The sequence below is a fragment of the Schistocerca americana genome, chromosome X (genome assembly GCF_021461395.2).
Source record: "Schistocerca americana isolate TAMUIC-IGC-003095 chromosome X, iqSchAmer2.1, whole genome shotgun sequence".
Lineage (NCBI taxonomy): Eukaryota > Metazoa > Arthropoda > Insecta > Orthoptera > Acrididae > Schistocerca > Schistocerca americana.
Genome location: NC_060130.1, coordinates 876,062,280 through 876,086,025, shown reverse-complemented (window position 1 = coordinate 876,086,025; position 23,746 = coordinate 876,062,280). Strand labels below are relative to the sequence as shown.

The 23,746-nt window shown below is 39.0% G+C and overlaps 1 protein-coding gene across 1 annotated transcript in view; it reads right to left on the bottom strand.

The window, feature by feature from the left end:
* LOC124555083 (filaggrin) overlaps positions 1-23,746 on the bottom strand; it is a 359,850-nt gene that overhangs the window by 167,068 nt on the left and 169,036 nt on the right. The gene's annotated exons all lie outside the window — the stretch shown is intronic.

Sequence of the window (23,746 nt, the reverse complement as noted above, 5' to 3'; positions counted from 1 at the left end):
GGGGGGTGCCACGAGCATAATAAAACTATTACCCCTTATACATTGGCAGATAGGTGTGAGGGGAAACAAGCCTCTCCTCTGTCACGCACAGCACGCAACACATTGGAATCAACACTGCGTTCACCATGTCTACTACAATGCTATACTGCTATCGCACACTGCATTGTTTCCTAGCTAAGTTTGGGAACTGATGGAAACAATCTGTACAGGCCCAGAGTCAAACAAAGTCTGCTCTGTCACATGAGGCCAAATAAGTTGATGTTTGAATAAATAAGTGGCAAAAGTGACACTAAAGCCCTAATCAAAACTCAAACCAGACTGGAAGCCACACAACACTTTATTATTATTACAGAAGACAACAACAAGAAATTACATCATCACTGAATGCTGTGCACAGAAGGTTTCATACAAGTGGTATGTATGCAAAGCAACCAGCCTTGTGTGGACTGCATCACTTGTAAAATGAGGAAGTATTTTTGCAGCAAAAATTCAAACGTGTACACATGACAATAGCTCAATGGAAGCTCATTCCATTCACAGATTCGTTGCAATTTAACTTGCAAAGTTACAGCAGATGCATGTTAAGTTAGCAAAAGGCTGAATACACAGGCTGCTTCATATCTACCCATACAGGCACTTTTTCTCAGAAAGGACGTTTCAGTCTTCTTATCGTAAAATATATTTTACATAAAACAATAAGGGGAAGGGAATGGCGAACCTTGCGCTACCTGAAATTTGCTGTAAAATGGAGAAAATAAACTCTATTTCAGAATTTGAAATGATACCATGGGAAAAAACTACTGTTGAAAAGAACTCTCAAAATTAGCTTTTTTCGTCAAAAAAAGTATTCTTGTATTTTGTGCTGGTCAGTGATATCATGAATATACTCTTCTGGGGGCTGACAATTTGAACACTAGTTAAGGAAAGGAAAAGAAAGATTGTAGGATAACGGATGTGCTTTCTTATGTTTATCTTACATTTTTATTTTGAACACATGTTATAAGCAATTTTAACACGTATTAAGAAAAGTCACATATTTTTCTGTTTCAGTTTGTGGTAATATGCCTGATCTTCTTAGGGAAGAAATCAGAAGGAATTAAAACCTGCCCTTTGTAAATAACTCTGGGATACTCTCAGAAAGCCCAAAGGAAGCGAACATCCACATCAGCCACCCAGAAAGGGTCACCAGCAGAACAGGGGCTGAGGATCTCAAAAAGACTAAATTCATGTTGAATGACAAATATACACTGAAATTCCTTGAAACAGAGAGAGACCGCATTATGAGGGTAAAGAAAGTCAATTACCTTGCTGAGACCGTAAAAGAACATGGACTGGAAAAGGCTGTGATAGGTAATCAGACCACAAAAATGGAAAGAATATATGGGCTGCAATTCCATGGCACTAAAAGTTGTTAGGATAGGGTCTTCCATAAGGGCTCATGTCTACAATTCTAGGGCATTCTTTCTGATACCCTCCTTGTCCAAATGATCAGCAACACCAGTTTCCTGTGAGTGCGACATGGCCATGAGTCCAGAGAAAACCTACAGTGAAATTTAGATAGAAGTCACCAAACCTTGATAGTCCATATAAATCAGGGCCGGACACAGCATGATAAGACTTCACGTGTGCAGTCCAAGGCATGGCCTATCAATGGTCCAGTGGCTATTTCTAGCAAAAGAGGCAATTTAGCAATCTACTGTCACAATCCTTTAAAAGGAATGAGAATGACAGAAGAGATGGATGAGAATTCTCAATTCGCATAAGCAATGGGTAGTGCTCATTTGCTATGAAACGACATTATAGTACCACTCAGAAGGAATATAAACTTTTAGTTGACAATGAAAGAGCAAAAAATAAAACAACTGACAGATGGGATTCATTGTTCTGTACATCGAAAAGCATTTGGTGCTGAATTTGCAGGCATGGAGCACTTGAAGAAACTGGTGGCATGAACAGTAAAATTTATGATGTCACGCCCATTATTCCATTTTCATTTGCAACAGTTTTCATTGAAAATGAATGAAGAGTACGGAGACTTCATATATTACTGCAAAGTGCATTGGTTAAATCAAGGGGCATGCCTGGAACGAAATCTTGTTATTGTTGAATTTATGAAGGAAACAGGAGTGCAGGAACGAAAATTTGAATATCCAGAATGCATTGCAGACTTCACATTTCAAATGGACTTGGCTGCACACTGTCCACGGTAAGACAATGCAAGGTAACTACTTTCTGATTTGATGGTGATGCATTTAAAAAGAAAACTCTGACAAAGACAATCCAGTTCCCCAAGACTACTGGTGTTAAGGAAAGCACGAGATTTGATAAATTCATTGTAGCCATGCAAGAATTACAATGATAGTTTTATAAAGGTTTTGAGGACACTGTCAGTCTTACATCTGTTTTCGAGCTGTTTTTGAGACCATTTGCCATTTCAATTGAAAGCACCCCTGTGCCTGTGTAGATGTGACTGATTGACTTGCAAGGTAATTCCAGTTTTTTTATTTGAATGCTTTACACTCATCACTGATGATTCTGCCTAATGTCCTGCTGCAGCTGGCAGCAGCGATCCACCTTCAATTTACATATAATTCCAGTTTTAATTACAAATATTTCTACATTAAAACAATTCATATTGCTTTTCCAAAGTAGGTTTCCCAAGTCTCCATAATGAGATTGTAGGAGTGCTACAATATTTCAATATGATTCTTCAATTTCTCCACACGTACTTTATGACCAAATAAATCTCGGGTGAACAGCCTGGTATGAGTGTGCATAGGACACAATATCATCAGGTGATGATGGCAATGTGGTCGATTGCCAAAATATTGTGTCCTATGCACACTCATACTAGGCTGTTCACCCGAGATTTATTTTGTAATATTTCAATACACGTATTTTGTGAAAGACCTTTTTTCAATCACAAAACTAAATAAGTCACGATTGTGTACTAACTTGAACGTGAAACTCTGTGAAATTGTCTGCGTCTGTCTGTATACCAACAGTCTGTACCAGATAAATTATGTCTTCAGCACACCAAAAATAATTAATACTGAAAACTTGCTTTGTTTGTGATCTATATTGTTGGGAAATATGAAATATAAAAGCAAGTCATATGCATTCCGACTGAACTGCCATCCATTTAAATGTGGCATGTACGCTGTTGTCCCTCTCCCCCCTCCTCGTGCCCAGACAGTGTGGCGAGGCAGTGGGGGAAATGTGATGTGAGGCTCAGGACTTTGGCACTCGGGCCCAGGCATGACCTGCAAGCTGAAATCTTGACCATCCCTGATATAAGTCATCCATTCACCATACGTTCAAAACATTTGTACAACAAACAGGGTGATACAGCCATCCATTGGGTGGGGGACTCACGTTCATGCCAGATGCATTTAAAAAGTGCAAGAATATTATGTACGTATTCTGCCGAGGCGGTGAGGAGTACCTATTCATTGTATGGGCCATTGTATGCTTCTGAGGATTGAGAATTTCATTCTTCTATGGAGATTAAAGGCAGGTGGGTAACTTTCTGATACTGAAGCCTGTACAGAGAACAACTGTTATTTGTTCAGCAATGATGGTGATGCCAGGTTGACTGGTGCCATCCTGATAGCTTTCAAGGACACTATATGATAACTGGTGCCTGTAAATACAGCATAATTTGTTCCATAACTGAGAGGAGGATGTAAGGGTTGCAGTGGTGGTTACAAATGTTTCCAAACACTACTTCTTGTGTTTTTTAATTAGATAGTGGGCCCAGGTTCAGAGCCTTTCAAGGTGATAAGGGTATCCCTCAATAGATATGTTTAAATTGATTAAGTGCCATTCTGAGATTTTTAATGACTGCAGCTATTTCATGGGTCTACCGTGGCATAGGATTTTGGTAGAAAGGCACTGAAGAGAGAGGGATTGCCACTTTTGTCATTTGTAATATCACAGCAATAGTATGTCAGAGGATAACTTCACTTCCTCAATGACAGGGAAATTGAAGGTTTAAGGAAATGGTGGATCTATGCTATTCAGCAGTCTTTAAATTCCAGCATGAAGGGCTTTCTGATGGGTATCAGTCTAGCAAAAAAATAACGTTCAGGAATGATCAGTTTCATAAATAATTACGCAACTACCAGCAAATGGACAGAGGAAAGCTAGGACTACACAGTGATAGATCAATAGCCAAGAACATACCATATGTTGGGCTAAAAGGAGTGAGAGGCCTGAGTTTAAAACACAAAGATGAAACCAAAAAATACCTGTACTAGAAGCCTATATTGTCTCACAGAGAGAATTCTGAACTGCCTCACAAAGAACTGTGGGCATTAAAATCCCCTAGAATGAATAGGAGTGGAAGTAGTTGCAGGATCAAATCTGTGATCTGCTGGTGTGTGACCCACCTGGAGGTAGATAAATTCTACAGAGCCTAAGATCGATGTGTGTTCATGTAGATGCAGTTACTGCTTCCAATGAAGTACTGAGCGGAACCTGTTCATAAAAATTCATCTTGTGGATCAATGTGCTAACTCCACTCAATGCCGTACCATATCAACTTGATTTTTGTCATATGCTTTGCAATGTCTAAGAATAGAAGATTAGTCCACTGTGAATTGGATTTCCTGTGGGGCTACACCAACTGCTGCGTATAGTACAATTAAGTATTCCAAGTTCAGTGGGATGGTAGAAGTAGCTGATGCAGTTCTACTTTTTAATCATTGTGTGCATTTAAGGGACAGGGGGGATGAGAATAAATGGTGATAACTTATGTGAATATTCAATGTGAGCCAGTATTACCTGCTGTCAGGGACTGTTGTCAATTTGTATATTTCTATATATGGTGATGGGGACATGGAGGGTCGCTGGGATTATTGGAGCAGTCTTTACCTTCAGTTTCTTCTTTCTTCTTACTTTTTTTTTGGAATTTCAGTTCCATGTTGGAAATGTCTGGGTGGGTTTCTGGAACTTTCCTCCACACCCCTTTCAGCCTCCAGCTGTTCTCAGGACATGAGGCAAAAGAAGTTATTTTCCCCAAGGAGCTGGAAGAGCGACCAAAATCAGAATACCCATGTCAGCACAGTCCACATCAAAGAACCTCCCATGGTTTACGAGTAGGGAGGAAGAATAGTTAGTAAGGGGGGATGACTGCAGCATACTGTAAGAATAAATGTTGCAATGGCTGAGGGACACTGTGCCTGCCATGCATGAGCTCAAAAAGGGGGTTTCAATCCCTGCAGGAAGTCAAGAGTTGCACTGGACATAATATCTGAGAGCTGCATTATGCTACAGTCAACTCTATCTTTGCTGCTAGTCTGTCAAACAATGTCCAACTGTCCTGCTGACAATGTATAAATTCTCCTGGGTATACCTTGCAATCCAATATCTGATATCACTACCTCTGTCTCACCATGATGCAATCCAACTACAATCACCCCACTTCTTGAGGTATTTTTCACAATTTCACAAGAAGCTGCAAAAAGCAGGCATTTCTTTTATGCAACAAATGCTTTTCATTAAGTCAATAATTATTATCTTACTTAAGTAACAGAGATACCAAAAGGTAATGCAAAAGCAGTGTACATTCTTAATGGTGCAAGCCAGGAAACTGAAATTTTATAGGATTGTTTTTTTCACACTTAATCTACACCTAAACATCGTTTCCTGTTCTTACGGTAAGACACCATGGATGATCAACGTAACACTTTACCATGTCAAAGTGCAGTGTTTGGATTCCTCTGCAATGCTGTGAATAGGAGAACAACTGAACAACACTGATTCTTTGAATAGCATACATTAGCAACAGCTACCATTAACCAAAACTGTGTTTTTTCGTAGCATCAGATGCGTCTAAATTTTAGCCTCTGGGAATGTCAAACTTCAGATACAATATCAACAATCACAGTCGGTATATATATATTAATCACTGATAAATTAGGCACAAATACCGCCACAGAACACTACCATTAATTCTTGCTCAAGCCCCAAAATATTTTCTGAGCAAAGAGGCCACAGTTAAATGCAAAGGACACCAATTTGCTTCAAGATAACAGAAGACCACATGCTGCACAAGGGACTGTACAGAAGATCAGCTAGATGTGAGCAACAGTGGTGTCACAACTTCTATACAATTCCCAACTGTCATCAACAGAGTCATTTTTTCTTTAACAACTGATGGCTCAACTGTGTGGGATACAGCTACAGCAATGACAACACACTCATTATGTGTATGAGAAATAATGCATTAGCCAGAGACCATAACTTTGGCAGGATGCCTTTTTAAAGTGTTAAATCTATCTTCCAATTTGAATATCAATTTGTACGATTTACATCTCTGTCACTGAAATGCCACAATCATATGTTGCGTTCTTCTGCCTTTTTATATATTTGTTGTGCATTGCTACTAGTATCTACTGTTGGTAAAATTCTTCTGTGCAAAATATGAACGCAATCAGTGTGCTACAGAAAGAAATATTTCATTTCTCAACATATTAGTACACTCAAACTCAAGGCTAGTAGGAAGAAGCTTTCTTTGCTTTCAACGGCAACTGCAACACTGAGTCTAAAATCACAACTTAGATTCAACTTGTGCAATGCTTTTAACAGTGTAGGATTCTCTTTGTGGAAACTACAGAATCCTAGAGTAAAGTTTGCAAAAACGTTACTCAAGTGAATGTTATGATGAAGTAATGAAAATCATCGAAGATGAATAAGTAAAAGATAAAGAGATTTGGATCTCAATTGACAAGTCAAATGACCTATGGGTAGTACACGGTGGTAATAATTATACTTTCCCTATTTATCATGTTATAACACCAAAACTAATTACCGTACGAGTATCAAACTTGGTAGCATTAATGTCAAGGGCATGGGGAGAGAAATAATGGAGAATCAATTCAATTGCAACACTTCTAATGTGATGCTAAAGCATATCATACCATTGCATACTGGTACCATTACTGCTACAAAAGGGGCTCAAATATGGCGCCCATCAGAGTCCATAAGAGTCTGAAAGTGCAGGACTGTGTTCTGCATAGCACAACAAAGCATGTCCGTAGCTATGCTGGCTACCTCTCTTGATATGCTACGCTTCAGATCAGCACATGTGTACATGTTCTCCTGGTAAACCCTGTCCTTCAGGTAGCCCCACAACCAGGAATCACAGGGAGTGAGATCTAGTGACCGTGCCAGCCAAGCATTTGGAAACGATTGGCTGATAATTCGATCATTTCCGAATGTGTTTCAGAGAAACAAGTGAGCTTCATGACCAATGTGCAGTGGGGCCCCATCTTGCATGAAAACTGTTGAGTTCAATGCGTCTCTCTCCTGTAGGGCAGGTATGACATGCTGGTGAAGCATATCACAGTAACGTTGGCCAGTCACACTGCATGTCCTTGGTCCTTGAGTGCCAATCTGTTCAAAAAAGAATGGGCCAATTATGAATGTAGACATGAAGCCACACTATACGGTGATACGTTCAGCATACAGAGGAACTTCACACACAGTGACTGGAGGTGAAGATCCTCACACTCAGCAATTCTGTGTGTCTACCTCATCCATTTCTGTGTGTTTACCTCGTCCATCAGAGAAAAATTAGCTTCGTCTGTCCATAGGATGGTCCAGGGCCAACCCTTGTCAACTTAAATCCTTGCAAGAAAGTGGAGAGCGAAGTCAACTGTCGTCATGCACCCTGTGGTGCAAGCTACTGTAGGATACGCATCTTGTACAGATACCATTTGAGAATCGTTCAAAGCATCTTCTGTACAGTGGACAACAGGATGTTCAACTCCCGTGACACAACATGCGCACTGCCTGACGATCGGGAACTGTACGCAGCTTTGTCTGCCACAGCAACAGTGATTTCATCAAATACCTGTGGTGCAACCGATCGTCAGCCTCTTCCCGGAGTGACAGCCAGTACTCCAGTTGATTCGAACTACTTCATCATGCTCCACACAGCAGGTGGAGAAAGAGGACCCTTCTGTAATCCTTTCCGCAGCTGATATTTTCGAAGTGCAGCTGGAGCATTACTGTTGTTTTGATAACAGAATTTCACCAATAATGCCCTGCTCCTTTTGTCCAAGCTTATGTTGACAAATCAACAAGTGCACTATGACTGGTCACGTGTGAGACTATGAATCACGATGACTGATCATGGCACCTGGAGGCCGTAGTTGGAACTGGACAGTGGAGCTGTGGCACATGGATATCATGTACCCCATACTCTGGACATTAATGCTTCCAAGTTTGGTACTTGTACGGTAATTAGTTTCTGTATTACATGTTAAATGGGGAAAGTTTAAATATAGACACCCGATATTGCCAGTCACTGTTGGTCTGTTACATCCTTCAGCCAGTCACTGTTGTACTGTTACATTCTTCAGAAGATGAATCAATAATAGCATTCCTGCTTACAACAGAGTGTCCGGGAAAAGTTAACAATCCAATTATCGCACAGCTATTTATCAGTTCATTACAGTTATTGTGGCCTGAAGAAATTTTCAGTACATTAATGTATTACTTTTCATCTCAGATGCTGCACCATACATGAAAAAAGGTTGGGACAACTTTAAAAGTGCTACTTCCAAACATGCTTCATGCAGCCTGTGTAGCACATTGGCTTCACATTGTGCCAAAAAAGATATGAAACTTGTTTCCAGATGTCAACAAACTGATTTCAAGCATTAAGACCTTTGTGGAAGCCCCCGTCAGGGATTCAGACATTTAAAGATGTTGTACAAAATATACTTCTACCGCCTCCACTATCATAACAAGATGGGGGACATGGATTTTTGCAGCAGTTTACTATGCTTCAAATTACTCCAGTATTAATTTGTCATCGCTCTGGAAGATGAAGCCTCTCCAACAGTAGCAGCAAAGAAATTCCTTGAATCTTCGGAAGTGAGGTGTGACTTAATTTTCATTGCAGCTGAGTTTGCTTTCATGCCTCAAGTGATCTGCCAGCATCAAGAAATAGGACAGCTTTTGACGAAGTCAATGAAAATTGTGGATCACGTTGTGCAAAAACTGGAGAGTGTGCCAGAGAAATGTGGTTCATTAGTTAGGGAAAAGTGTAAAATGATTTTTTTTTTTAAATTCTGATCTTGACAAACTTAGTAACATTTCAAAAATTCCAGGGTGACAATTCTATTGCAGTACAGAGGGATCTTACAATAGTTTAATGTTTTATGTTTGCTCAAATTAACTCTTGTAGATGTTGAGAGATCATTTTCTCAGCTGAGAAATGTATTGTCTCACAGGATACTCAACATGACTAGAAATCTTCAAAAAGCATTTGGATGTTGTCATATGCCACAAATAAGCTGATAAGGCATTGCTATGCGTAGGTTTTTAAGAAACATTTTCATTTTTTGATCAATATACTATTAAACTTTAAAGTTACTTTAAAAATGTAATACAACACAATGTTAAAATATATATATTGATTGTGTGGCTGTCTGAATACTGCAATCAAGTAAATAAATAGGCATAATGTGAGGTCTTTTTTTATACTGCCTTTTTTAGTTATTTATACTGCCACTTTCCCTGCCAACTTTAATGATTCATAATGCCTAAACGTCCAGTCTCTGGTAATAACCAGACTTAAAATTGCCTTTCAAATGTTCATTAATGTTGTGGAAACAAAAAGGGCTGTGTTGCAGTGAATCATTTCAAAATTATTGAAGCTTTCATGGCCACTTGTTGACAAATAGCCTGTTGGCTTCTGTCTCGGGCTCTATGGCCGACAGTTGTTTGATGATTTTTCTAACGTTTTGCCAGCACGAGTTGCTGGCACTGTCAAAGCTTCACCCTTCGTTACTGGTGGCAAACTAGAGTCGAGCTCCCAGGGAATACAAATCCGTTAATGAAGGCATCTTCTCTTTTCTCACTGCAGAAATACAGAGGAATTTGCACATCACAGAATCCACACCACCTCGGCTACGTGGATTAGCAAATATCCAAAAAGACAACAAAGATAATATTCCACTATGACTAGTCATGAGTGCTCCTGGCTCACTGACATATAAAATGATGAAACACTTGGGCTCTCTGGCTCAGCCACAAATGGGGAAGACTGACACATACAGAAAAGACTCAGGACATTGCACTGAGAAGCTGAAGAAACTCAAACTTAAACCGCAAGACATCCTTGTCAGCTCTGATGAAATTTCCTTGTTTTCCAGAGTGCCACTCAGTGATTCACTGGAGCCTGGAGCATGCCATCACTAAGCTTTTTCATGCATGTCTTACCATAAAGAGAGTTGATTATTATGCTCATAATGTGTGCAGAAAGTGTCACTTTGGAAGAAGAAATGTCGGGTATTGCCTTTCTGCCACACATTCCCAAGATGACAGACAGAATCAGCCATATGTTGCACAGACATGGCGTACAGGCTATTTCTAAACAGTCACAAAATATCAAAGAGTGTCTCAGATCAGTGAAAAGCTAAAGGTACAGACCTCCAATATCCAGAGCATATCACAGGGTAGGTGTGAAAGAATGAGCTAACATAAACATTGGGTGACAGACCACTAAAGTCACTGCCCATGCCTCTCTGGCATTTGCATGAGGCTCATTCGAGGTCATGAAGTAACCTGATACCAGTCACGAGGTTGCTTATGTCTGTACACGTAGTACATTCAAGGTCAGAATGTATTCTAATACCCTGCCAATGAATCTTGGACAGTTGTGTGACATGAAATTGGTGGGAAAATGAAGGTCACCCTTCAGTGTGCAAGTTCTAGCCCAGATAAGGATCTAAGACAAGGTTATCCTCCCCCTGATCATGGCCAATAGGACAACAGGAAACCATCCCCTCCCCCCTTTCTCCCTGGGTCAATAAGAATCAAGATCCTTCTCCCTCACCCTCCTTTTATTACTAGCGCAATTGTGTGTGCCTCATCATTCAAGATCTGTGCACTGTAGTGAGAGGAAGCATCAAAGCTATTTACTTGGGAAAAAAAGGCAGAAAATATCATCATAATTTATAAGGTGAGATACTTTGACATTACATTGTTTGGCTTATTTACTGTACATTAATGGTGCCATGAAATTTTCTGTAAGCAATTTCCCCTCCCACTGTAATTTGCTCTAATTTTACCATTTTTTTCCAATTACCCAAGGTTCCATTCTAAGATATATGCAAATATGTGATCTTCAATGTTTAATAATTATCCAGTGCATTATTTTAACAAAATACTCTGATATGCTCATCAAATAATTTTTGTACTGCTTTATTTAGCAACAAATACACTCCTGCATGTACCTTCGTAAGCATACTGACATATTACCACATACCTCCATTGTTACTTATAGTGCGTTACAATATTGTTGATTCTCTGTCCGTATTCCACAGAAAACCACGTAAATACAAGACTGATCAATTACCAAGTGCAATATTTTTTTAAAAATTATGTCAATATTCCGTGTTAAACAATTAGCACAATCCATTATTTTAACAAATACTTCCATATCTCATGCAAAACAAATAGCAAATTGCAAGAAATGTCCCTGCATTATTAATGTGTGGTGTCACTGTAAGACTTCCTTGGAGGAGCCCGACACTGCGGGGTTACACTATACTCATAAACAGTCTCAACTGAAAAATATCACATTGCTAAATTCACAATGTAAACAGTTTCCAGCATAGGATGGGGATAGGATAGGCAACCAATATATTTAAAACAAACTACAAAAATATGAGGCAGAGCCCCACACTTAATCGTCTTTCCAGCCCACACAAATCTCACCATAGCATGGCAGTGTGCAGTGGCCCAGAGCTAAGTGCAGCTGCCGCTGTCCCCAGTGAAAAGTTAGCGCGACTAATCGCTCTACACAGAGCCACTCTGAGACAGCCAAATCTTCTTTATCTTGTGTTTATACACTGTCTACATCAGGGGTAGTACCATCACACATGTATCTACAACTGACAGGATTCAACTTGTGGACAACACATCCGCTGGCTGCCAGTAACTGCCACAAACATCCTACATATACATTATAAACAGAGAATGTCAGCACTATGTTGCTCCTGCTAACAATCTAGCATTCCACACACTGGCGCACATGCCTCATAAAGATATCAGTCGCACTATACTTCAGGGCCACGTTGATTCTTAAAGGCACTCACCCTCCAGCAGCAGCACTTACACAGCTGAGATAGGGCTAGCATGCTAACAGAAGCAGCCAGGCTAAATCCTAAGGTATTCCCAGTCATGAGTTGTTATTAAAATGATTACATCACAAGTGAACAATCACGCATCAGTGTACTATTCCTTGGTTGTTTTCCTAAAACTCATTCAGTTACAAAATTTCTGGATCCCAACAATTTCCACATGTAGTGAAGAACTGCTATAGATTCGCATCCCTTTCTGAACACAAATATATAAAACATGCAAACGTCTTGGACGCTTGAAGCACTCCTAACATCCCTGAACATTAATTTCCAGGTGTTTATTTTGTTAATACTCATTCATTTTAAACTATATCCATCTCCACAGACATGTACTTTTGCAGTAACTACTGTTCGGTGTATGGATTTGTCAGTCATATCGCAGTGCTGACAGTACGAATGAGTTGTCAGTTTAAGTTTATCTGTACCAGTAGCAAAATTTCTGGGAAGGTGCAGCTGTTGCTAGTGCATCACTGCAATATGTGATGCTGTCAAGATTAAATCACTTTTAAAACACGCATATGGCTGAGCGCATCTATGAGCTTGTGGATTCGCCCATACTGTCTTCCAGTTTAAGTCTCTGTGTTTAATCTGGCATGGAGTTTCCTTCTAAATGTTTACAATTATTGTGTTTGTTATCTTTCATTAGAAATCTTATCTAATATATACAGTGAAGTTTTTAAGGCTAGAGATATAGTTGCTGGCATCAGTCTATAACCTATGTTTCTACTGTGATAACCCCATGTAGTCTATAGTAAAGCTGAGTGGCAACCAACTAGCAGGCAGTTTCAGTGTATTTATTAGATTTTTCACAACAAGAATGGTATGTACTTTCTATCAATGGGCATGACCTGTGCAACATATCAAATTTTTGGACAGGCCCAGTATGTTGACATGTTCAGTCCTTTGAATGATATTGTTAAACATGATTTGCAAAAAAAAAAAAAAAAAAAAAAGTGTTATTTATGACAAAAAATGTAATATCAAACTCAGAATATGTCGAAATGACAAATAAATGAACTTGGACTGCAGAAAAGTCCGAAAACAGAACATGAAACCGTCAAGAAAGTGAAAAACAAAAACAAAGCACTAGAAACGGTGCACTAGTTACATTGAATACGTTTTGAGCACCAGCCTCAGCCAGTGAAACAACGAATAGTGTAGGCGAAAGTAAATATAATGAGTCCTCCGATAAAGGCCAAAACAGAAAGATTCTAATGCCTGGAAGCACAAAAAAGTTATTACTGTATGCGGACAGCCACAGAAAAAGCCTTTCAGCTCCCCTTCATGAAGCTTTACACAACAAATATTCTGTATTCGCAAAAGTTAAACCCGGAGCTACATTAAGTACTGCAGTTGAGAATTTATCAGAAACAAACAATCTGAAAAAAGACGACCACGTTGTAATCATTGGCGGCCAATGATGATTACAAAAACAAGAGCAAGTCAGCATACGCAGTTTACAGGAAGTTATTGCCAAAACTGTACAACACAAATGTTACCCTAATAAACCTACCAGTGCGCAGTGGCCGTGTGTTAATACAGAAACCGAGTGCTATAATGTAGAATTGCAGAAACTATGAAAAAAACTAAATCATGTGCACTTGCTGGACATAAGTAAACTGAAACATGAAGAACATACCAGGCATGGACTTCACTTAAACAGAAATGGAAAGCTGAAGTTAGTGAACCAGATAACAAAACTTTGTAAGGAGCTGCATAAAACCACTGACCCAATCAGCTTAGATTATAATCACCATGTTTTTTAGCCTCAATTTCAAGCAATACGATTTTACTGAACTAAACCCCTTGGATTGGAAAGACCCCTGTTCACATGCCGAAGAAACTGACTAGAAAGTGAGTAAATTGTCATTACAGTGCACAATACCACGTCACAAAGTGTTGCAAAATATCAGTGCCCTTTAGGATAATGCACCTAAAAATCCAGTGTCTTAGGAATAAACTCAATTTGCTGCAAGTATTTGTGGATGAGAATTCACCACACCTGTTAGTAATTACAGAACATGGACTAAAAGACAATGAAACTGAGTATTACAAATTATATGGTTATGTGTTAGCAGAGAGTTACTGCAGGCAATGACATAAAGGGGGCGGGGTGGCAATATTTGTAAATGAGCATCTTCAATTTAAGAAAATTTCATGTGTTGAACAATATTGCAAAGAAGGAACAATCGAAATGGCTGGTGTTGTGGTCCACATAAACAAACACCATACAAGCAGGTTAGCTAAACATAAAGTTATTGGTATGTACCACCCACCAAATACAGATGTGTTGTACTACCTTGATACACTTAACAGGGCTATTAAACAAACAGGCCCTACTGACCTTAGCATAGTTGGACACTTAAATATTGATGCAAACTCCTGTAGTATAACCTATTTGAAAATAACAGATATATTAAACTCATATAATCTCACAGATATAGTGAACTCCGACACTGGAGTAACAGAGTCAAGCTCCAGTAAGATAGACTACGTTACAGTCAACAAAAATTAAAAAGACAGTGTTAACTTTCAAAGTGTTGATTTCCATTATTCAGATCACTATTGTCAGGTGTTAGAATATTTAAGGTTTGGTGTACCAACAGCAACTAAGATAACTGAGAAGAAGCGGATCCTGAATAGCACCAACATCAGCGCCTTCAAAACTAAGTCAGCAGAGGAGAAATGGGACACTATTTACCAAACTAAAGGGTCAGAAAACAAATGGGAAAAATTTTATAAGACAGTGCTGAAGTATTTCGACAGCTGCTGCCCTCTCAAAGAAACAACCAGGGTACGAACCAACTCTAGTCTTTAAAGTAATTCTAGGCTGAAAATTACATCTAGGCTGATTAAGTTAAGGCAGAATATATACGATCTTGACTTTATATAAGGAAACAAAGCTACATATATTTAAGGAAAAGTACAATCAAGGCAAAAAAAATTTTAAGACAGTCCTTTTACACTTGTGGAAACAGTTAAACAATGCTGCAATAGAGCGTTCAGCCAACATAGGTAAAGCATCCTGGAGACTAATCAGTAAACATCAGTAAGCCACCAGCAAGAGACACAGTGAACCAGTTAGCATTAGACACGAGGGCCATCTAGTGATAGATCCAAATGAAGTACGTAATTTATTCAATGAGCATTTTATTTCGCCTTTTGACCAACCAGCCCCTATTATAAATCTACAGGCTGGCACACCAAATGATGTCACGGATGGTATAGAGTTCGAATTTATGGAGGTGAATCAACCGGAAATGTTTAACACAATACAAATGCTAAAAAACAAGCATTCATCTGGATGGGATGGTATCTCAAGTATGTGTTAAAGAAATAGTCCAATGAAGTAACTAAACCCCTTACCTATCTTCTCAACTGTAGTATTAATGAAAACATATACCCAAATGCTTTAAAAATACGTGTAATTCAGCTAATCCATAAGAAGGGTAGTAAAGAAGAAGTTTCAAATTATAGACCGATATCACTAATCCCTACTTTCAGCAAAATATTTGAAACAGTTATCCTATCACAACTCACAACATTTTTCTCAAGAGACAAAATGCTTACAGAATCGTAGCATGGGTTTAGAAAAGACCTATGCATGACCACTGCAGTTACCAGTTCCTTCGAAGAAGTATATAGCAATATAGAATGGGATATGCACACCGCTGGAATATTCCTTGACCTGAGCAAAGCTTTTGACTCAGCGAACCATGGGCTTCTCTTAAAAAAACTGTGGGCGTACAATATCACTGATGCAACAATGAAACTTCTATCCATCTATCTGGTGAACCGGAAACAGTGTACTAAACTTACACATCAAATTGACAATAAGATCTTAACTTTTAAACCCACAAGTGAAACAGTGAGACAGGGAGTCCCTCAAGGCTCAATTCTTGGACCTTTCCTCTTTTTAGCATATATTAATGGTGATGTACACCCCATTAACTCACACACTGTAAATTATGCTGATGACACCTCAGTTTTATTTCATGGTAAAGATTGTGAGGAACTGACATTTTCAGCAAGTAATGGGATACTAGAATTAAGTTCATATTTTCATGCACAAGGATGAAAGGTCAGTGTAAATAAATCCCCAACTGGCAACTCACAGCACTCATGTGTAAATGAGGTATGCGGTATAGTGGCAGTGGAAGCAAACGAGTGTAAATTTCTAGGGGTCCATCTGGCTCAAACCTTCGGTGGATTAGCCACATTAACTCAGTATGTAAAAAAGTCAGTAATGGACTGTATCTTCTTAGCCAACTGTCCAAAATGGTACCCACCCACATGCTTAAAACTGTGTATTATGGGACAATCTATCCCCATCTTAGCTGCTGTATAGAAATATGGGGTTGTGTTGCAGACATTCACCTTAACAGAGTACTGTTGCTACAAAAAAAGAGGGTTAAGGATTATACATGCACTAGACTATAAAGCCTCTTGCCGTAATGTTTCCGGACATCACAAGTACTTCACCATATACTCTTTGTATAAATTAATTACTTTTTTTGTCTCACAGAAAGCTGAAGTAACTAAATGTAGTGATATACATGACCACAACACCAGGTCCAAAAGATAATTACTACCGAGAAAGGATAAGATTAAAAATGATATATACTAATGGACTGATATGGTATAATAAACTGCCAGAGTCCATGAAAAACAGTAATAAAAAGCAATTCAAATCAAAACTAAAAGAATTCTTAATTGAAAAGTGTGTCTATTCACTCAACGAATTTTAAATGATTAAGTTTAAGAGCTGTAAAATAATGTATAAAAAATAGTTGGCTGTATTATTATGTGTAAGATGTAATGATTTTGACAAGCATCAATTTACTGTTTAATTACTACCTGTAAGGCTAAGATATAAATATATTTTATGTTTGTAACTGTACTTGACATTTGCAAAAGCCGTCATATCTATGACTCCATGCAAAAAAAAAAAAAAACAAAAAAAAAATCCTAAATAAATAAATATTCAGTTTCCTTGTACTATTAGCTATCAGAGCACCTCTTACTTTTTATACCATTTCTTTTGGAAATGACATCAGTGAGGTCATGTATGCTTTTCCCTAGTTTCATGCCCAACGCTTCCATTTCAACATATTCGGTAAATGTCAATGTCTTCCACTGAGACACAAGATCTGTGTTTTATCATTGTTCATAGTGAACCCACTGCTTCGTTGTAAAAATGTCCATCATATCCAAGATCCTTATGGTGTCTTGGGTTTCATATGTACACTCCTGGAAGTGGAAAAAAGAACACATTGACACCGGTGTGTCAGACCCACCATACTTGCTCCGGACACTGCGAGAGGGCTGTACAAGCAATGATCACACGCACGGCACAGCGGACACACCAGGAACCGCGGTGTTGGCCGTCGAATGGCGCTAGCTGCGCAGCATTTGTGCACCGCCGCCGTCAGTGTCAGCCAGTTTGCCGTGGCATACGGAGCTCCATCGCAGTCTTTAACACTGGTAGCATGCCGCGACAGCGTGGGCGTGAACCGTATGTGCAGTTGACGGACTTTGAGCGAGGGCGTATAGTGGGCATGCGGGAGGCCGGGTGGACGTACCGCCGAATTGCTCAACACGTAGGGCGTGAGGTCTCCACAGTACATCGATGTTGTCGCCAGTGGTCGGCGGAAGGTGCACGTGCCCGTCGACCTGGGACCGGACCGCAGCGACGCACGGATGCACGCCAAGACCGTAGGATCCTACGCAGTGCCGTAGGGGACCGCACCGCCACTTCCCAGCAAATTAGGGACACTGTTGCTCCTGGAGCATCGGCGAGAACCATTCGCAACCGTCTCCATGAAGCTGGGCTACGGTCCCGCACACCGTTAGGCCGTCTTCCGCTCACGCCTCAACATCGTGCAGCCCGCCTCCAGTGGTGTAGCGACAGGCGTGAATGGAGGGACGAATGGAGACGTGTCGTCTTCAGCGATGAGAGTCGCTTCTGCCTTGGTGCCAATGATGGTCGTATGCGTGTTTGGCGCCGTGCAGGTGAGCGCCACAATCAGGACTGCATACAACCGAGGCACACAGGGCCAACACCCGGCATCATGGTGTGGGGAGCGATCTCCTACACTGGCCGTACACCACTGGTGATCGTCGAGGGGACACTGAATAGTGCACGGTACATCCAAACCGTCATCGAACCCATCGTTCTACCATTCCTAGACCGGTAAGGGAACTTGCTGTTCCAACAGGACAATGCACGTCCGCATGTATCCCGTGCCACCCAACGTGCTCTAGAAGGTGTAAGTCAACTACCCTGGCCAGCAAGATCTCCGGATCTGTCCCCCATTGAGCATGTTTGGGACTGGATGAAGCGTCGTCTCACGCGGTCAGCACGTCCAGCACGAACGCTGGTCCAACTGAGGCGCCAGGTGGAAATGGCATGGAAAGCCGTTCCACAGGACTACATCCAGCATCTCTACGATCGTCTCCATGGGAGAATAGCGGCCTGCATTGCTGCGAAAGGTGGATATACACTGTACTAGTGCCGACATTGTGCATGCTCTGTTGCCTGTGTCTATGTGCCTGTGGTTCTGTCAGTGTGATCATGTGATGTATCTGACCCCAGGAATGTGTCAATAAAGTTTCCCCTTCCTGGGACAATGAATTCACGGTGTTCTTATTTCAATTTCCAGGAGTGTATTATGGTAACAGGTACTGATGGTGAAGTCATGTAGTCTTGGTATGTAGGAACTGACCACGTGGATTAATGGTTCTAAAGAGATTACAAACAATACCATTCCATTGACAATAGACAACCCTGTCTCACAGAATGTTAGACTGGGAAATGCTTCCATAAGATGTCAGTTTAGTAGCACTTTGGAAACCACTTGGCAGTAATAAACCCATTTTTGATTGTAGAAATCTCAAATACTGTAACACGCCCCTTAGTACTGATGGCTGACTTTATTGAAGGCTTTCCCTAAGTTGATATTGTGTAGTCGTAACATTTGTGCCTGATGCATATGTATCTTTGTTACTAGTGGTAGGCTTGCAGCTCAAATTGCATGGAATACTCAACACTTATTTTTGAGTGCGCTTACTCTCTCAAAACCTGTTTTATAATTTGTGCAACACACCACAAATGAAAGAAAAGCACTTGAAAATAGGAATCATTTTTGGAAACCTGTCACGCATGTGATAAATAATTCTTGTTTTATATTGGTCCAGATGGGTAATCTTATGTATTTTACTGTGGCTTATTGCCAATAGCATAGCACAGTGGGATCGTAATGCTACTGTTCTGTGTTTGTATAGTTAGAGCATTAAGGGCTCCAACGTACGGTTGAAGTAACACTGCTAACCAGCCAACCATCTAATGTAATTTTATCAGTAGTGTAAATATGTGTTCTAATTTGAGGTGCCATAACCTGAAGTAACCTCATGATCATGTGACCAATTTACAAGTATAAAGTATCCAGCATTACAACCTTACACCACTCCTCATACAAAATATAAATAGACTACCAGCTGTAGTACCATGCAACCAAAGCAGGGACTGTATTATTATTATTATTACTATTTCTTTACTTTCACAGACGTTAAGTCTGGTTAAAAATGGAAAGTGACGCGAACCTTGATCAAGCGTCACTTCCTTTTAACTGTACGGTATATGTTATATTGCATTTAGGAACTTTCGGGTAATTGAACATGTATCAATAATTACGGATTTCTGTAGTTGTATATATAAGTTTGGATGTAGCTGTATTGCATTGATGTACTGGTGGATATTGTGTGGTATGACTCCTGTAGTTGATAGTATAATTGGTACAATGTCAACTTTATCCTGATGCCACATGTCCTTGACTTCCTCAGCCAGTTGGATGTATTTTTCAATTTTTTCTCCTGTTTTCTTTTGTATATTTGTTGTATTGGGTATGGATATTTCGATTAGTTGTGTTAATTTCTTCTTTTTATTGGTGAGTATGATGTCAGGTTTGTTACGTGGTGTTGTTTTATCTGTTATAATGGTTCTGTTCCAGTATAATTTGTATTATTATTATTATTATTATTATTATTATTATTATTTTGACACATGAGTGTACGCAATGAGTTTTAATTGTTATTTTACAGAGGGTTTGTGTGGTAGCAGACTCAGATTTTTTTTCTCCATTCTATACATCCAACTGCAACCTTGAATTTTTACTAGGTTAGTTAAGCATACAAGTTGCCTCTGATATGCTATGCTCTCATCACAAAACACCTGTCAATGAATGGTAGAGAAATGCATACAATATTTACATTCCAATACCATGACTGTCATTCCACAAAACCTTGCAGACAGGTCTACATTAGTTTTGCTGTGCTGGTGTAGAGATTGGACTGATACATAACTACTAATTGCTCCCAGCCACAGCAGTACAGACAACTGTGCTAGACTATCAATCAGAAGGCGTTGGTTTCGATCCCGCATCAGTCAGTCATCATATTTGTATCTGTTACTTCTCTCTTTCAACATTTTCTTTGTGTGTATGGTAAAAAACTGTGGTTATAAATCAAATATTAATACTATCTTCTCTTCATCATTCATCCATACATCTTCACATGCTTGGAATGCATTTAGCATGGCAATTGATCAGAATCCCTATCACCAGCAAATGCTTTTATTCATAATGATTATCCATACCAATAGCAAAAATCCCTGGGAAGGAGCTAATGCATCACTGCAAATAAACATGTTACACAGTCTTGATTCAACCAGTAACTTAGCAAGGATCCAATACCATTAAGTTGGCTGCTGAATCAATTTCCACTTAGTTCGCAACTCTTCCAAAGCAATGCTCATTCAATATAATTATTCCACAGGTTTTAAAAAAAACTCAGCAATAAACTTACAGAGTGACTGTTGGTAAACCTACATATTACTTCTAATTTCGCATATTTTCACATTGTGGTGTGTATGTGGGTGGAAGTAATATGCTGTAGCTGTACAGATGCTTTGCTTCTAGCTATGGTCTACACTTCGGCTGTCTAGCACAGCTAAATCAGCAACTAACAAAGCCTTACCCCATGAACACCAGAATTATCCATAATAACGGGAACCACTCTCTGTCTACACCCTTTACATGTATGACACTTCTACATATAAAACATCATTATGCATAGTTAGCCTCTAGCAGTTCCACTTTATAATGTGAATCAAGCTTTAGTGAATCTGATTACAGTTTACTTGCATCATCCTCATGACAAACTTTGGAGACATAAAACCTCTTTAATGGAATTAGCCAAATGGGGCAGAAATGGATACATGTGTTGTACATGTACAGACAAACAAATGATTTATTCGAGAGAAAGAGCTTCAAAAATTGAGCAAGTCAATACTGCGTTGGTCTGCCTCTGGCCCTTATGCAATCAGTTATTCAGCTTGGTACTGATTGATAGAGTTGTTGGATATCCTTTTGAGGGATATCGTGCCACATTCTGCCCTTCCTTGTTCAAGGTATTACTCCTCTGTTCAGAATGTTTACAAGTATTTCATGAATACATGTAAAATGCAACTGACTTTGGAGTAATTCTGTCAGTTCAGCATTTTTATTTATTTTCTCTACAGTTTGAAATTTAAGCTGTTGTTATTGGGTACTATGAAATTCATTTTTTTTTTTATTCATTAGGTCAAGTAAGGTCCACATGATTTAACTGAAGTTTTATTTCTTTTATCTTTCCAGTAGTTTTCCTTTCTTTGCACTTCTTTCTTCTGTCCCTGTTGCGCCTGTCCTTTTTTTTTTTTTTTTTTTTTTTTTTTTTTTTTTTTTTTTTTTTTTTTTTTTTTTTTTCCCCCGTTGTAAACCCCCCCCCCCCCCCTCCCTCCACCCCACGAGAAAGCTCTTGGAACTCTATACCTTTGCTCTGAACTATCCTTGCTTTTAAAAAAAAGTTAAAAAATCTTTGTGTTATTCTTTTCTCATCTAGCATTTTAGTTGTCCACAGAACACAACTTTTATCTTCCTCAACGTGTCTAATAATCATTTTATTCTTTCATAAACTTCAGTACTTCTTCATTTCCATGTCCCATAGTTATAATTTCATTCCAGGATTTTCCTGACTACTTATGTTTCCTTCTTTTCATTTCGCCTAATTGTTTGTCTGTATTGAATGAAAGGAATTGTGAAGCATAAAGGTATCCTGGTCTAATGGCGGTGTTGTAGTGTTGAGGTTTCGCATTTATGGATGAGAGTTCCTTATTATACAATTTTTTTGTTAATTAAAAAGCTACTTCAATTTTCATAGCTAGGTTAACATCTTTGTCAAAAGGACTTAGTTTTATGATTTCACCTAGTTATTTAAATGATGTCTATTATTATTATTTCTTTCCTTTCTCAGACGTTATGCCTGGTTAAAAATGGAAAGTGACGCAGACCTTGATCAAGCGTCACTTCCTTTTAACTGTACAGTATATGTTACAGTGCATTTAGGAACTTTCGGGTAATTGAACATGTATCAATAATTACAGATTTCTGTAGTTGTATATATACGTTTGGATGTAGCTGTATTGCGTTGATGTACTGGTGGATATTGTGTGGTATGACTCCTGTAGTTGATAGTATAATTGGTATAATGTCAACTTCATCCTGGTGCCACATGTCCTTGACTTCCTCAGCCAGTTGGATGTATTTTTCAATTTTTTCTCCTGTTTTCTTCTGTATATTTGTTGTATTGGGTATGGATATTTTGATTAGTTGTGTTAATTTCTTCTTTTTATTGGTGAGTATGATGTCAGGTTTGTTATGTGGTGTTGTTTTATCTGTTATAATGGTTCTGTTCCAGTACAATTTGTATTCATCATTCTCCAGTACATTTTGTGGTGCATACTTATATGTGGGAGCATGTTGTTTTATTAATTTATGTTGTATGGCAAGTTGTTGATGTATTATTTTTGCTACATTGTCATGTCTTCTGGTGTATTCTGTTTTTGTTAGTATTGTACATCCGCTTGTGATGTGATCTACTGTTTCTATTTGTTGTTTGCAAAGTCTGCATTTATCTGTTGTGGTATTGGGATCTTTAATAATATGCTTGCTGTAATATCTGGTGTTTATTGTTTGATCCTGTATTGCAATCATGAATCCTTCCGTCTCACTGTATATGTTGCCTTTTCTTATCCATGTGTTGGATGCGTCTTGATCGATGTGTGGCTGTGTTAGATGATACGGGTGCTTGGCATGTAGTGTTTTCTTTTTCCAATTTATTCTCTTTGCATCTGTTGATGTTATGTGATCTAAAGGGTTGTAGAAATGGTTATGAAATTGCATTGGTGTAGCCGATGTATTTATATGAGTGATTACTTTGTGTATTTTGCTAGTTTCTGCTCGTTCTATGAAGAATTTTCTTAAATTGTCTACCAGTCCATAATGTAGGTTTTTTATGTCGATAAATCCCTTTCCTCCTCCCTTTCTGCTTAAAGTGGATCTTTCTGTTGCTGAATGTATGTGATGTATTCTATATTTGTGGCATTGTGATCGCGTAAGTGTATTGAGTGCTTCTACTTCTGTGTTATTTCATTTCACTACTCCAAATGAATGGGTCTATATTGCTATAGCATAAGTATTTATAGCTTTTGT